We start from the raw sequence: 12339 nt of genomic DNA on the forward strand, positions 1-12339 counted from the left end.
CAGAGGAAATGTATTAGCATGGATAGAGAATTGGCTGGCGAACAGAAAGCAGAGAGTCAGGATAAATGGGTCCTTTTCCGGTTGGAAATCAGTGGTTAGTGGTGTGGCACAGGGATCAGTGCTGGGACCACAACTGTTTACAATATACATAGATGACCTAGAAGAGGGGACAGAGTGTAGTGCAACAAAATTTGCAGATGACACTAAGATTAGTGGGAAAGCGGGTTGTGTAGAGGACTCAGAGAGGCTGCAAGGAGATGTGGATAGGTTAAGCGAATGGGCTAAGGTTTGGCAGATGGAATACAATGTCGGAAAGTGTGAGGTCATCCACCTTGGGGAAAAAAAAACAGTAAAAGGGAATATTATTTGAATGGGGAGAAATTACAACATGCTGTGGTGCAGAGGGACCTGGGGGTCCTTGTGCATGAATCCCAAAAGGTTAGTTTGCAGGTGCAGCAGGTAATCAGGAAGGCGAATGGAATGTTGGCCTTCATTGCGAGAGGGATGGAGTACAAAAGCAGGGAGGTCTTGCTGCAACTGTATAAGGTATTAGGAAGGCCGCACCTGGAGCACTGCGTTCAGTTTTGGTCACCTTACTTAAGGAGGGATATACTAGCTTTGGAAGGGGTACAGAGACGATTCACTAGGCTGATTCCAGAAATGAGGGGGTTAACTTATGATGATAGATTGTGTAGACTGGGTCTTTACTCCCTGGAGTTCAGAAGGATGAGGGGTTATCTTATAGAAACATTTAAAATCATGAAAGGGATAGACAAGATAGAGGCACAGAGGTTGTTTCTATTGGTGGGGGAGACTAGAACTAAGGGGCACGGCCTCAAAATAAGGAGGAGCCAATTTAAAACCAAGTTGAGAAAGAATTTCTTCTCCCAGAGGGTTGTGAATCTGTGGAATTCTCTGCCCAAGGAAGCAGTTGAGGCTAGCTCATTGAATGTTTTGAAGTCAAAGATAGATAGATTTCTAACCAATAAGGGAATTAAGGGTTACGGGGAGAGGGCGGGTAAGTGGAGCTGAGTCCACGACCAGATCAGCCATGATCTTATTGAATGGCGGAGCAGGCTCGAGGGGCTAGATGGCCTACTCCTGTTCCTAATTCTTATGTTCTTATGTTCTTATGTTCTTATAACACGGCGATGAGAATTGTACAGTGTACAGCAAGTGTGGTCCAAAGAAAGTTTTATACCAGTTCAACAGAACTTCACTACTTTTCAACACTATCCGTCTTGAATTAACCCTTGGTGCTCCATTTTCTTTTTATGGATGTATAACCCGCATCACGACCTTTACTGTTTTTTTGTATTTCAACTCTGAGATCCCTTTGCTCCTTGACCTCACTTAGATTCTTATTCTCACGTAGTATTTGACCTTATCTTTCTTACCAAATTACATGACCTCACTCTGTCTGTGTTGGATTGAATTTGCCAATTCAATGTCCAGTCTACAAGATTATTAATGTCTTGTTGTAGTTTGTTGCAGTCCTCCTTAATAATGTCTATCAGCCCCACCCCAATTTGGCCTCATCTGAAAGTGTAGAAATTGTTTTTTTGATTCCAAAGTCTAAATGGACAATTTAAATTGTGAACAGCATTGGTCCCACACTGATCCTCATGGGAGCCCACTTTACACCTTCTGCACTCAGAATAACAGTCCTATATCAGCTTTCTGTCTTGGGGTCAGCTCGCTATACATTCCACGACTTGTCCTCTAACACCGCAAGCTCTGACCTTAATCATTATCCTAATATGTGGTACCTCATCAAAGACTTTTTGGAAATTTCAGTATATTATATCGACCACATTACCCTGGTCTACTCTCCCTGTTACTTCTTCAATGAAATCAAAGAAGTTGGTCAAGCAAGACTTTTGCTTTTGAATCCACGCTGATTATACATAATTATATTTTTGGTTTATAGATATTCTTCTATTCTCTACTTTAGTAGGGATTCCATTATTTTCCTACCACCGAAGTTCCACTGACTGGTCTATAGTTCCCCGGACATGTTCTATCTTCCATCTCAAATATAAGTATTACGTAAGCTATCCGCCATTCCTCTGACATACACATTTTTCAAACTAATCATTAAATATTTGTAATAGTGCTCCTGCTATCTCTTCGCTGAATTATTTTAAAGTGTATGGATGTAATCCATCCAGACCAGGGGTTCAATCCTCCTTTCATTTGGTTCGTTCATTTAATATTTCTCCTCTTTACTTATTGCAGTTATATAATTTCCCATACATTATTCCACCGTCATGTCCATCTGCCCTGTGTCCCTGGTAAATACAGAGGCAAAGTAATTATTTCATATTTTATGTAATTTTTCCATCGCTTCATGTGATTTAATATTGTTCATGGATTTGTGGCCCTATTCCCATCCGACATTCTTTTTTAAATGAATGTGCCTGTAGAGTGTTAGATGAGCGATTATTTTATCAGCCACCTAATAGTGGGAAGGATAAAGAGGTGTAAATTTAGGTAAAATGCAGAAAGATTCAAGATCTGTCGTGATAATGTGGGACTTCAACGTAAACTGGGAAAATAACCATGCAAAGGGAAAATGCAGGGGAGGATTTCCTGAAATCTGTATTCGAACTTTCTCCATCAGTATGTTTCCAGCACGATGGGGAAGAAAGCAGTTCTGGATCTCGGAAATGGATTAAGTAGAGCATGTTTCTGTGGAGGAGCATTGAGGAAACAGTGATCACAATATCATTAGGTTTAGAGTAGTTATGGAAAAGGAGAAGGTATAATCATGTGTGAAAATACCCAACTGTAGGAGGACTAATTTTTTGAGTTGCAAGGGATCCGGCCCAGGTAGATTGAAACCAAAGATTTCTCAGTAAAACAGTAAATGCACATTGGGAGACATTCAAAAAGGAGATAGATCGGGTAACGACTAGACACGTTCTCATGCAGGGTGCAGAAATAGCATGATAGCTAGCTACAGCTCGGTGGATGAATGAAGATCAACTAAAACACAAAAACGGAAGCTTGTGATAAACTTCAGGCTCATATTTCAGTAGAGAAACAAGCAGAATACAGAATGTACAGAGAAGGACTATCAAAGGAGGAGGAAGTAGAATCAGCAGAAAAACAGGATATTCGCCCATAGTACTTATCTAAGGAAGGACACACTTGCCTTGGAGGTGGTGCAACAGAGGTTCAACAGATTGATTCCTGGGATGAGAGGGCTGTCCTATGATGAGAGATTGTGTAGAATATGCCAATTCACTCTGGGGTTTCGAAGAATGTTGCTTTCACAGGAAAACATCATTAATGAACCCATTTTCTTCTTTTGCACAATGAAAGAAATGCGAACTGAGGGAGAGCTGATAATTTAATCATCTGTTCTGTGCTCTGCATAAGAACACAAGAACCAGGAGCAGGAGTCCGCTATTTGGCCCTTCGAGCTTGCCTTCTTTTGCACTGAAACAAATTATAACCGTGAGTTTAAATTAGCAGTGCGGGATATTTATCGGGCACCTTTCAATGCTTCACAAAACCATTCCTTTCGCTACGGCCACCCGGGATCGTTTCCCGGTTTGGGAAGTAACTTTGATATCACCGTTTGTAATTGAAGTGGAGTAATTTTATTATGTTAGATGGATGTCCCAAAGCACTTCAGAGTGGTGTCAAAACAAATGAGTTTGCAATTAAAAACACTGAATGTCAGGAGTGGGATTTTAACCCACGCCTCCCGAGGAGACTGCGACCTGAACGCAGCACCTTGGACCGCTCGGCCATCCTGACTGTTCGATGCTTCAGTTACAAGTTATTACTCGGGAAAGTTTCAGACCAGGCGCTTGTTCAGTGTTGCTGGAAGGGCCAGTTATCGGGATATCCTCTCCCCCGGGGTTTTCCTGAGCCTGTGCTCGGTGCACGGGGAGGTTTGGCCCGGGTCTGAGGTAGCTTGCATCCCAGGGATGAACAATAACCCTCTGAGCTCTGGCACTGGGGACAAGCGAATAATTAATAAGCCGTTTGTGGGTTTCAAATGCAACTTAGATCTGATGGAAGAAACCGATAGTGTTGTTTCGCAGAATGAAAGAAATGCAAAAAGGGACAATCGAAATTTCAATAACTGAACTTTAATAATTAGTGAAACTTTAACCCTTGTTGAAGTTTTATCCCCAATCTGATTTTACACACTCTGTATTTGAGTAGATTAGTTTTAAAATGTTCATTGCTCATGCGACAATGTACCCTTAATTGCTTTTGTTCAATTTTATTGCAGACAAGTTTTTGCTTCACAAATAATGTTTCCGCCCAGGCTCGCAACAGAGACCTTTCGCGTGTAAGGCAAACATGATAACCGCTACACTACGGAAACTGCTGCTTAGCTCAGTGCCCAGAGAGAAGTGTTCAGCAACAAGCTGAAATGCTCAATCCCTCTCTCTGCAAAAAGTTCCATTCACAAACAATTCTCTGACCGGAACTGCACCAAACAACAATGTTCTCCTTTCAAAGTAATTAAACTCCCCAATTTCCACATCTACAATTTTAAGGACAAGGACTGAAAGCGCTTTGCGATCAGAAAATTGCCGGAAACCCCTGTGGTTAATGAGAGGGCTTTTGATGGTTGATTTCCGTACACACCTTGTGTTATGTATTTAACCCTTGGCGATCTGTATCACACCACCACCAGAGGGCCGACCTGTTGGAGTCCCAAGGGATTCCAGCATCCATTGTGAGCATGGTATATAAGCACTCTGGAGTCTTATTAAAGGAGCTAATGTCACACTTACTCATTGTTCACAGTACTCAGTTTCATTCTTTATTATGAGCGTATCAATTGGCGACGAGACAATGAACAACCACGCGAAAATGCAAGTAACAGTTGGTATAACTTGATAACAGCACAGCTGGCAATGGTGGCGCAATATATTCGTGCAGCCAAAACGCACAATGACAACCTGGAAATGCACGGCACCGAATCCTCAGGGAAAAACAATTAAAGGCTTTGTCCCTGAATGGGCTACGATCCACCAACCTTGCAGTTAAAAGCTGAACGCACTGATCCATTGCACCACAGAGACTGATAGATGCACATATTGCAAAACATCCCTGTGATATCTTCATAGAGCACAGCACACACAGCTTCCTAACATGCAGGCTGCTCTCTCGGAACTCTCCGGAACGAGCCTGTTCTGTTTAATGATTAACTGTACAGTTTCAGTACACAATACGTCCACATCCACAGTGTGGAGCTACAAGCATTCCATGCTTCCAGACATTAAAATCCCAAACAAGGGTGTCAGTCAGTTAAATCTTCAGATTGATCTGACCGGGATGGAACTTGTTCACTCTCAGTTGTACTTTTCCCAAATAAAGGGTGGGACATTCATTGTGGATGTGTGGAAGCAGTCTGGTCCCGCACACTGCAGAAACTTCAATGTCACCACCAACCAGCTCTCCCACAACCGGTGTGATCTACCTTCCAGCCTTCCGGTGCCTTGTCTGTGACGAAGTATTCTGACTGTCCCGAAGCCGGTATCCTTTGTCATCAATCGGGTTTTAAGTTGTTTCGGTAATTTTTACCAGCTGGACAGTCGAGGCACAAATTGTAGAGTGGAAAACTTGCGTGGACCCCGGTTTTCTAGTGGTTGATTTTCCTGGTTGTGTCCGTCGGTCGCGGTGGTCCGGTTGATGCCTGTTACCAAGTCAGTTGGTATTGATGTTCCACTGATTGGTTTTTTGAAGTTCTTTTCTCCGATGTCGTGATGTCTCTTCCTGTGTTTTCTCGCCGTGTGCTCTCGATCTTGATCTTGTTGTTCCAAAGTAATGGTCAGAAAAATAGATTGCTCTTGGCACGATAGGCTCCCAGTTATACTCTGAGAGGCTGCTTAATCTTCGTGCCAAATTTAATGTTTCTTTTGTTTAAGTTTTGCTGCCCATTGATTTTAAGTGGTCTTCTTTGTATAAGTTTTGGCAGACTAGCTAACTGAGACTTGATTAAATGTTTTAATCTGGTGTTGATAGATTTTGGGATGGTGATACTCCTTCTTTATGAACTGATGAACTCTTGTCCATTGAAATAGCACTGCTTTGGCTTCGGGAAGTCTGGGCTGAGCCAGATATTTCCATACATGTTGAAAAGGTGTTGGAATATGGATGTGATATTTGGGTCCTGTGGGTGGGGTGGATAATGTTTCTTCCGTGGTCGATTGTTAAAATGCTAATGTTTTCTGGGAGCCTGATTACGGTTAAACAGCTCCCCAAGACAAACTGATTAGCTACAATATCCAAACTCTAAATCCCACCCTTCTGTCACTGCAGCTTTTCCCCACAGGCCCAAACATGCCTTTTAAAATCCCAAACTTGGTTAAGAATTGTAGATTTCCTCCATATGCTTTTTAGAATCCCAAACTTTATGTTTAATAGTCCTAAATCGAATTTCTTTTTCAGTGAGTCCAAACACTGGGGGGTTTCCATGAATTTTGGAATCTACATTGGCAGTCCCTTGGAATCGAGGAAGACTTGCTTCCACTCCTAAAGTGAGTTCTTTGGTGGCTGAACAGTCCTATACGAGAGCCACAGACCCTATCACAGGTGGGACAGATAGTCGTTGAGGGAAGGGATGGGTGGGACAGGTCCTGCTGTCTAAACTTGATTTCTGCATGCACTCGGCGATGAGACTCGAGGTGCTCAGCGCCCTCTCGGATGCACTTTCTCCAGAAGGGTGATCTTGGGTCAGGGACTCCTGGGTGTCAGTGGGGATGTTGCACTTTATCAGGGAGGCTTTGAGTGTGTCCTTGTAGAGTTTCTGCTGCCCACTTTGGCTCGTTTGCCATGAAGGAGTTCCGAGTAGAGTACTTGCTTTGGGAGTCTCGTGTCTGGCATGCGGACTATGTGGCCTGCCCAGCGGAGCTGATCGAGTGTGGTCAGTGCTTCAAAGCTGGGGATGTTAGCCTGAATAAGGCTGTTGATGTTGGTGCATCTGTCCTCCCAGGGGATTTGTAGGATCTTGCGGAGACATCGTTGGTGATATTTCTTCAGCAACTTGAGGTGTCGACTGTACATGGTCCATGTCTCTGAGCCTTACAGGAGGGCAGGTATTACTACAGCCCTGTAGACCATGAGCCTGGTGACAGTTTTGAGGGCCTGGTCTTCAAACACTCTTTTCCTCAGGCGGCCGAAGGCTGCACTGGCGCAAGGAGGCCGTGTTGAATCTCGTCATCGATGCCTGCTCTTGATGATAGGAGGCTCCCGAGATATGGGAATTGGTCCATGGTGTCCAGGGCCGCGCCGTGGATCTTGATGACTGGGGGGTAGTGCTGTGCGGTGAGGACAGGCTGGTGGAGGAACTTTGTCTTACGGATGTTTCGCGTAAGGCCCATGCTTTCATACGCCTCAGTAAATACGTCGACTATGTCCTGGAATTCAGCCTCTGCATGTGCGCGGACGCAGGCCTTGGTGAGGCCTCACCTGGAATATTGTGTACAGTTTTGGTCTCCGAATCTGAGGAAGGACATTCTTGCTATTGAGGGAGTGCAGCGAAGGTTCACCAGACTGATTCCCGGGAGGGCAGGACTGACATGTAAAGAAAGACTGGATCAACTAGACTTTTCTTCACTGGAATTTAGAAGAATGAGAAGGGATCGCAGAGAAACATATACAGGTCTGATGGGATTGGACAGGTTAGAGGCAGGAAGGATGTTCCCGATGTTGGGGAAGTCCAGAACCAGGGGTCACAGACGAAGGACAAGGGGTAAGCCATTTAGGACCGAGATGAGGAGAAACTTCTTCACTCAGAGAATTCTGAACCTGTGGAATTTTCTACCACAGAAAGTTGTTGAGGCCAATTCGTTAGATATATTCAAAAGGGAGTTAAATGTGACCATTACGGCTAAAGGTATCAAGGGTATGGAGAGAAAGCAGGAAAGGGGTACTGAGGTGAATGATCAGTCATGATCATATTGAATGGTGGTGCAGGCTCGAAGGGCCGAATGGCCTACTCCTGCACCTGTTTTCTTTGTTTTTATGTTTCTATGTTTCTATGCAAAGCACAGAAAAAAATGGTTGAAGTATCGACTCTGCCTCAGTTAGCATTTCTTTCATTCTGCAAAAGAAGGTGACGGGTTAATTAATGATGCAATCCCGTGAAAGCAACACAAAAGTTGAACAAAAAAACATACGGTGACTGGCAGGTGACCGCTGCTTCTGACACCCGGTGGGAATGGGCGGGGATTTTAAAGCCCCTTGTATTGTGAAACCTTCATGTAGTCAAACATTTCCGATGTGCTGTATCGACCTCGTGGCGTAACGGTAGTGCGTCTGACCCCAGATCACGTCGAGGTCACTGTTCTTCAGGGTAATTCGGGAATTAATATTTTCTTTGCTGTTTGGCAATAACCAGACCCTTACTCCAAGGTCTGTCTCACTGTTTCCCCGGTGTCAGGCAGAGATACACCTGCTGCCCTCATTTATTTCATGTGACAGGACACAAAAGTTCAAAGTAAACCTGTAGTTGGCCACATATTGCCCTAAATAGTCAGGATGGCCGAGCGGTCCAAGGTTCAGTGTTTAGATCGCAGTCTCCTCTGGAGGTGTGGGTTCACCTCACACTTCTGACACTTCCTGTTTTTAATCATTAAGTGAAACTCATTGTTTGACACCACGACCAACGCCTAAAAAGTGGGATTTTGCAGTCCACCTGCTCGCTTAACACTTCCGTCTGACCTGGTGCTGAAAGTGGAGATGTTTCCGCAGTGTAGCGGTTAACATGTTCGCCTCACATGTGAAAGCTCACCAGGCGGGATTATTTTCTGGAACTTTCTCCTCATGCATGCTCAGGGGCGAGTTTGTTCTCCTGTGAAATGTCATAAGATCATAAGCATATGAGGATTAGGGGCCGGAGTCGGCCATTCGGCCCCTCGAGCCTGGTCCACCATTCAAGAAGATCCTGGCAGTTCCTCGACAGCAAGTTTAAACATCTGAGGCGAAGCTGTAATCAACGACAAAAAGGTGCATTTTGCAGAAGCCCAGCTAAATCAGTCAGTAGATCATGAGATTCTAAATCTCAGGGTCAGAGGTGCGAGCCCACGTTTGGTGATTATTTTTCATCGAATTATATAATCAGAAGTTTACAGCACGGAAGGAGGCCATTTCGGCCCATCGTGACCGTGCCGGCCAGTTACAGGCTCTCCAGCCTAATCTCACTTTCCAGCTCTCGGTCCATAACCCTGCAGGTTACGACACTTCAGGTGCACATCCAAGCACATTTTAAATGTGGTGAGAGTTTCTGCCTCTCCCACCCTTTCAGGCAGTGAGTTCCAGACCTCCACAACCCTCTGCGTGAAGAAATTTCCCCTCAAATCACCCCTACACTTTCTACCAATGACTCAAATTTTATGCCCCATGGTTGTTGACCCCTCTGCTAAGGGAAATGGGCCCATTCTGTCCACTATATCAAGGCCCCTCATAATTGTATACACTTCAATGATGCCTCCCCTCAGCCCACTTTGTTCCAAGAAAAACAACCCCAGCCTATCCAATCTGTCCTCATAGCTAAGATTCTCCACTCCCGATAACATCCTCGAAATCTCCTCTGTAAGTCTCCAGTGCAATCACAGTCTTCTTCCTGTAAAGTGGTGACGAGAACTGCAGGCAGTACTCCAGCTGTGGCCTAACCAGTGTTTTATATTCAAGCATAATCCACCTGCTCTCTTATTCTAGGCCTCGGCTAATAAAGGCCAGCATTCTGTATGTCTTCTTAACCAGCTAATCCACCTTGCCTGCTACCTTAAGGGATCAGTGGACATGCACTCCCAGGTCGCTTTGTTCCTCTACAATTCTCAATGTCCTACCATTTAATGTTTAATCTCTTTCTATTGTGTCTGTAAGCACTCAAGTAATGACTCCATGAGGCAAGGTATTGTACTTGAACTGTGGTGACCTGAGTCCATTTATTGCAGCTCCTGAGTGAGGGGACATTATGGTGAGCTCCGTTTTATACCTAGTTACCTGTCGTGTACCGGCGACCACAAGATCTCCACCAGTTGCACCCTCTGGTGGTACAGGCATCGTATATACAGTGTGAAGATACATCCAGTAGTCTTATGTAACTGTACATTGTGTGTACAGGGAGTATACTTATATTAAACAGACACAACATCACTCTCCCCAAAGTCTTGTGCCACTGGCCTTTGCATTGTGTGCTCTGGCCCGAGACTTGAGTGCCCAAAGCCCTTGCACCTTGTCGATGCTTTGGCTTGGTTCTCTCCCTGTGGACCCGCAAGTCCTTATTGCCACGACATTGGGAAATGTTCAGCAGTGGATTGTTGGAGGTTGCAGTGGGGGTTTAGTGGGTTCTGGGTGTGATCCATGTGTGTCCATGGCTTAATACATCCATTCCCCCCCCCCCGCACCCTCCCCCCCCCATACATAGACCATGTGTGTGGCTCAACACCTGCATGTGCAGACCTGTACAGACAGAAAGAACAAAAAAAACATCGGATTAGTTACATCACTGTTTGGGTTCTACAGTAGTGGAGCAAGTACATTTTACAGGTAAGGTACATACGTGGTATCACAGTCTTGCCCCTGGGTTGTGTAGGTGCAGGTGGGTGAGGACACTAGTTCCAGAGTAACCAGACTGTGTCCAGGTTGTCTGATGGTGGCGCTGTGTCCCCTGCCAGCTGGGTGGGCTCAGATCGCTCACCTGGCTGAGTCTCAGAGCCTTTGCCGTTGCCTAGTGATGGGCAGAGCCACAGGAGCGTGTGGCCTCCCTGTCCTCCTTTGAAGGGTGCGGTGTCTTCCTGCTGCTCTTCAGCGATAGTGGGAGCCTGGTCATCCCAGGTCCCGTTGGGAGGGCAGGAGGGTGATATCCGCTCGCTCCCAGTACTGGCCCTGGTGGCCAGAGAGGTGGAGCCGATCGGGGGCAGGGTACCGGTCGTGGTGCCTTTGCCGTCCGCTGATCACTGGCCCTGCAGCTGGTATGCTCCCTCTGTGTGTGGCCACACTCCCTGGGGTATCACATTGGTCCCGGAGGGGCAGGCTACATGATCGCGGGACCTGGGTGCTGACGGGAGGTTGCCCTTGGTTTTGTCGGCATGCTTGTAAATCCCAGCATCGCACGTCATCACTTCGTTTACTCTCACAATACATTGGTTCTGACCGCAATTGCCCGAATTATCATGATTCGTTACATTTACAAACTTGAAATTGTCAGTTACATCTTTTACATTTGTATCACCATCATCGCTGTATAAAGAGTGGAACTGTCCCTTTAATTGTGATGGGTTGCCGGTCTCCTTTAAGAGGGTCTTTCAATCTTTACCCCAATCCTGTTCGCCGTTCGGCATCACGTGTTGCTCCCTTTTGGTCTGGCTGCCGCCATCTTGACTTCAGGCCCTTCATCTCGTGGTCCAGACGCCATCTTCTTTCTCTCCATGAGGTAGACTGCGGTGATCCTTTTCTTCCCAGGCTCTGCCACGGAAGACAGGAAGTTATCTTCTGCGTGAATTTTCTTCTCCGGAGTCCTGCCACTGGAGCCTGGAAGGTGAGGTCTGGTTGTTTGGGCTGGATCATCTCGCCGTTGGGTTGAGCGGTCTGTGTCGTCGCCTCACAGTCGCGTTGGGCGGTTGGTTTTTCAGGTGTTGTGCTAGATCCAACTTCGGGGCCATGGGGGATGTCGATCGCTGGAGGTTGGAGCTATTCCCAGCTCCAAGTGATCTTTTTCATCCATCTTCTTCCTAATAGCTTTGGACCAACCCAGCAACGATCCACAAATGTAACCTGTGCATCTCGCCGCCATGGGACACCTGGACATCCACGCTGCCAACGACTGGGATGTATCGTTTGTGTAGGTGAGCAGTTTCACTTCGATCGGGATCATTTTAGGTCGTTCGATTGGATTGTCCCAGAGTTTCTCAAAGGCTGCCTGATTCATCAGTGACTGGCTCGCCCCTGTGTCCACCTCCATCGTGACTGGAACATCGTTGACTTCAACTTCCATTTTCACCGGGGACCTCTCGGTGGTGCAGGTTAACACTACGTACACCTCATCGTCGCTGGACTCCGGATGATCAGCCAACTCTTCATCGACTCGGTGAGTATGATTTCTCTTGCATATTCGCTGGAGGTGGCCCTTCATGTTACAGCCTTTGCAAGTATAGTCTTTATAGCGGCACTGGTGGGCCTTGTGATTTCCTCCACAGCGCCAGCATGGGGTTGGCCGGTTGGCCACATGTGGCGGACTCAGGATTGTGGGACTCGGGGTTCTGTTCTCTCTTCCCTGAGAGAGACTGCTAGCAGCAGCCCTGCCTCTAAAAGGCACCTTTCGGTTCACAGTACTTGCCGGGTTAGAGTCCTGGGGGTGAG

At 46.1% G+C, this 12339-nt stretch overlaps 1 non-coding gene across 1 annotated transcript; it reads right to left on the reverse strand.

Annotated features, from left to right (window-relative positions):
- Positions 1-3685: 3685 nt before the first annotated feature.
- trnal-cag (transfer RNA leucine (anticodon CAG)) lies at positions 3686-3768 on the reverse strand. The gene has a single exon. It is a non-coding gene; the product is annotated as a tRNA-Leu (tRNA).
- Between the last annotated feature and the right edge of the window lie 8571 nt (positions 3769-12339).

Source organism: Pristiophorus japonicus, unplaced genomic scaffold, assembly GCF_044704955.1.
Source record: "Pristiophorus japonicus isolate sPriJap1 unplaced genomic scaffold, sPriJap1.hap1 HAP1_SCAFFOLD_262, whole genome shotgun sequence".
NCBI classification, from domain to species: domain Eukaryota; kingdom Metazoa; phylum Chordata; class Chondrichthyes; family Pristiophoridae; genus Pristiophorus; species Pristiophorus japonicus.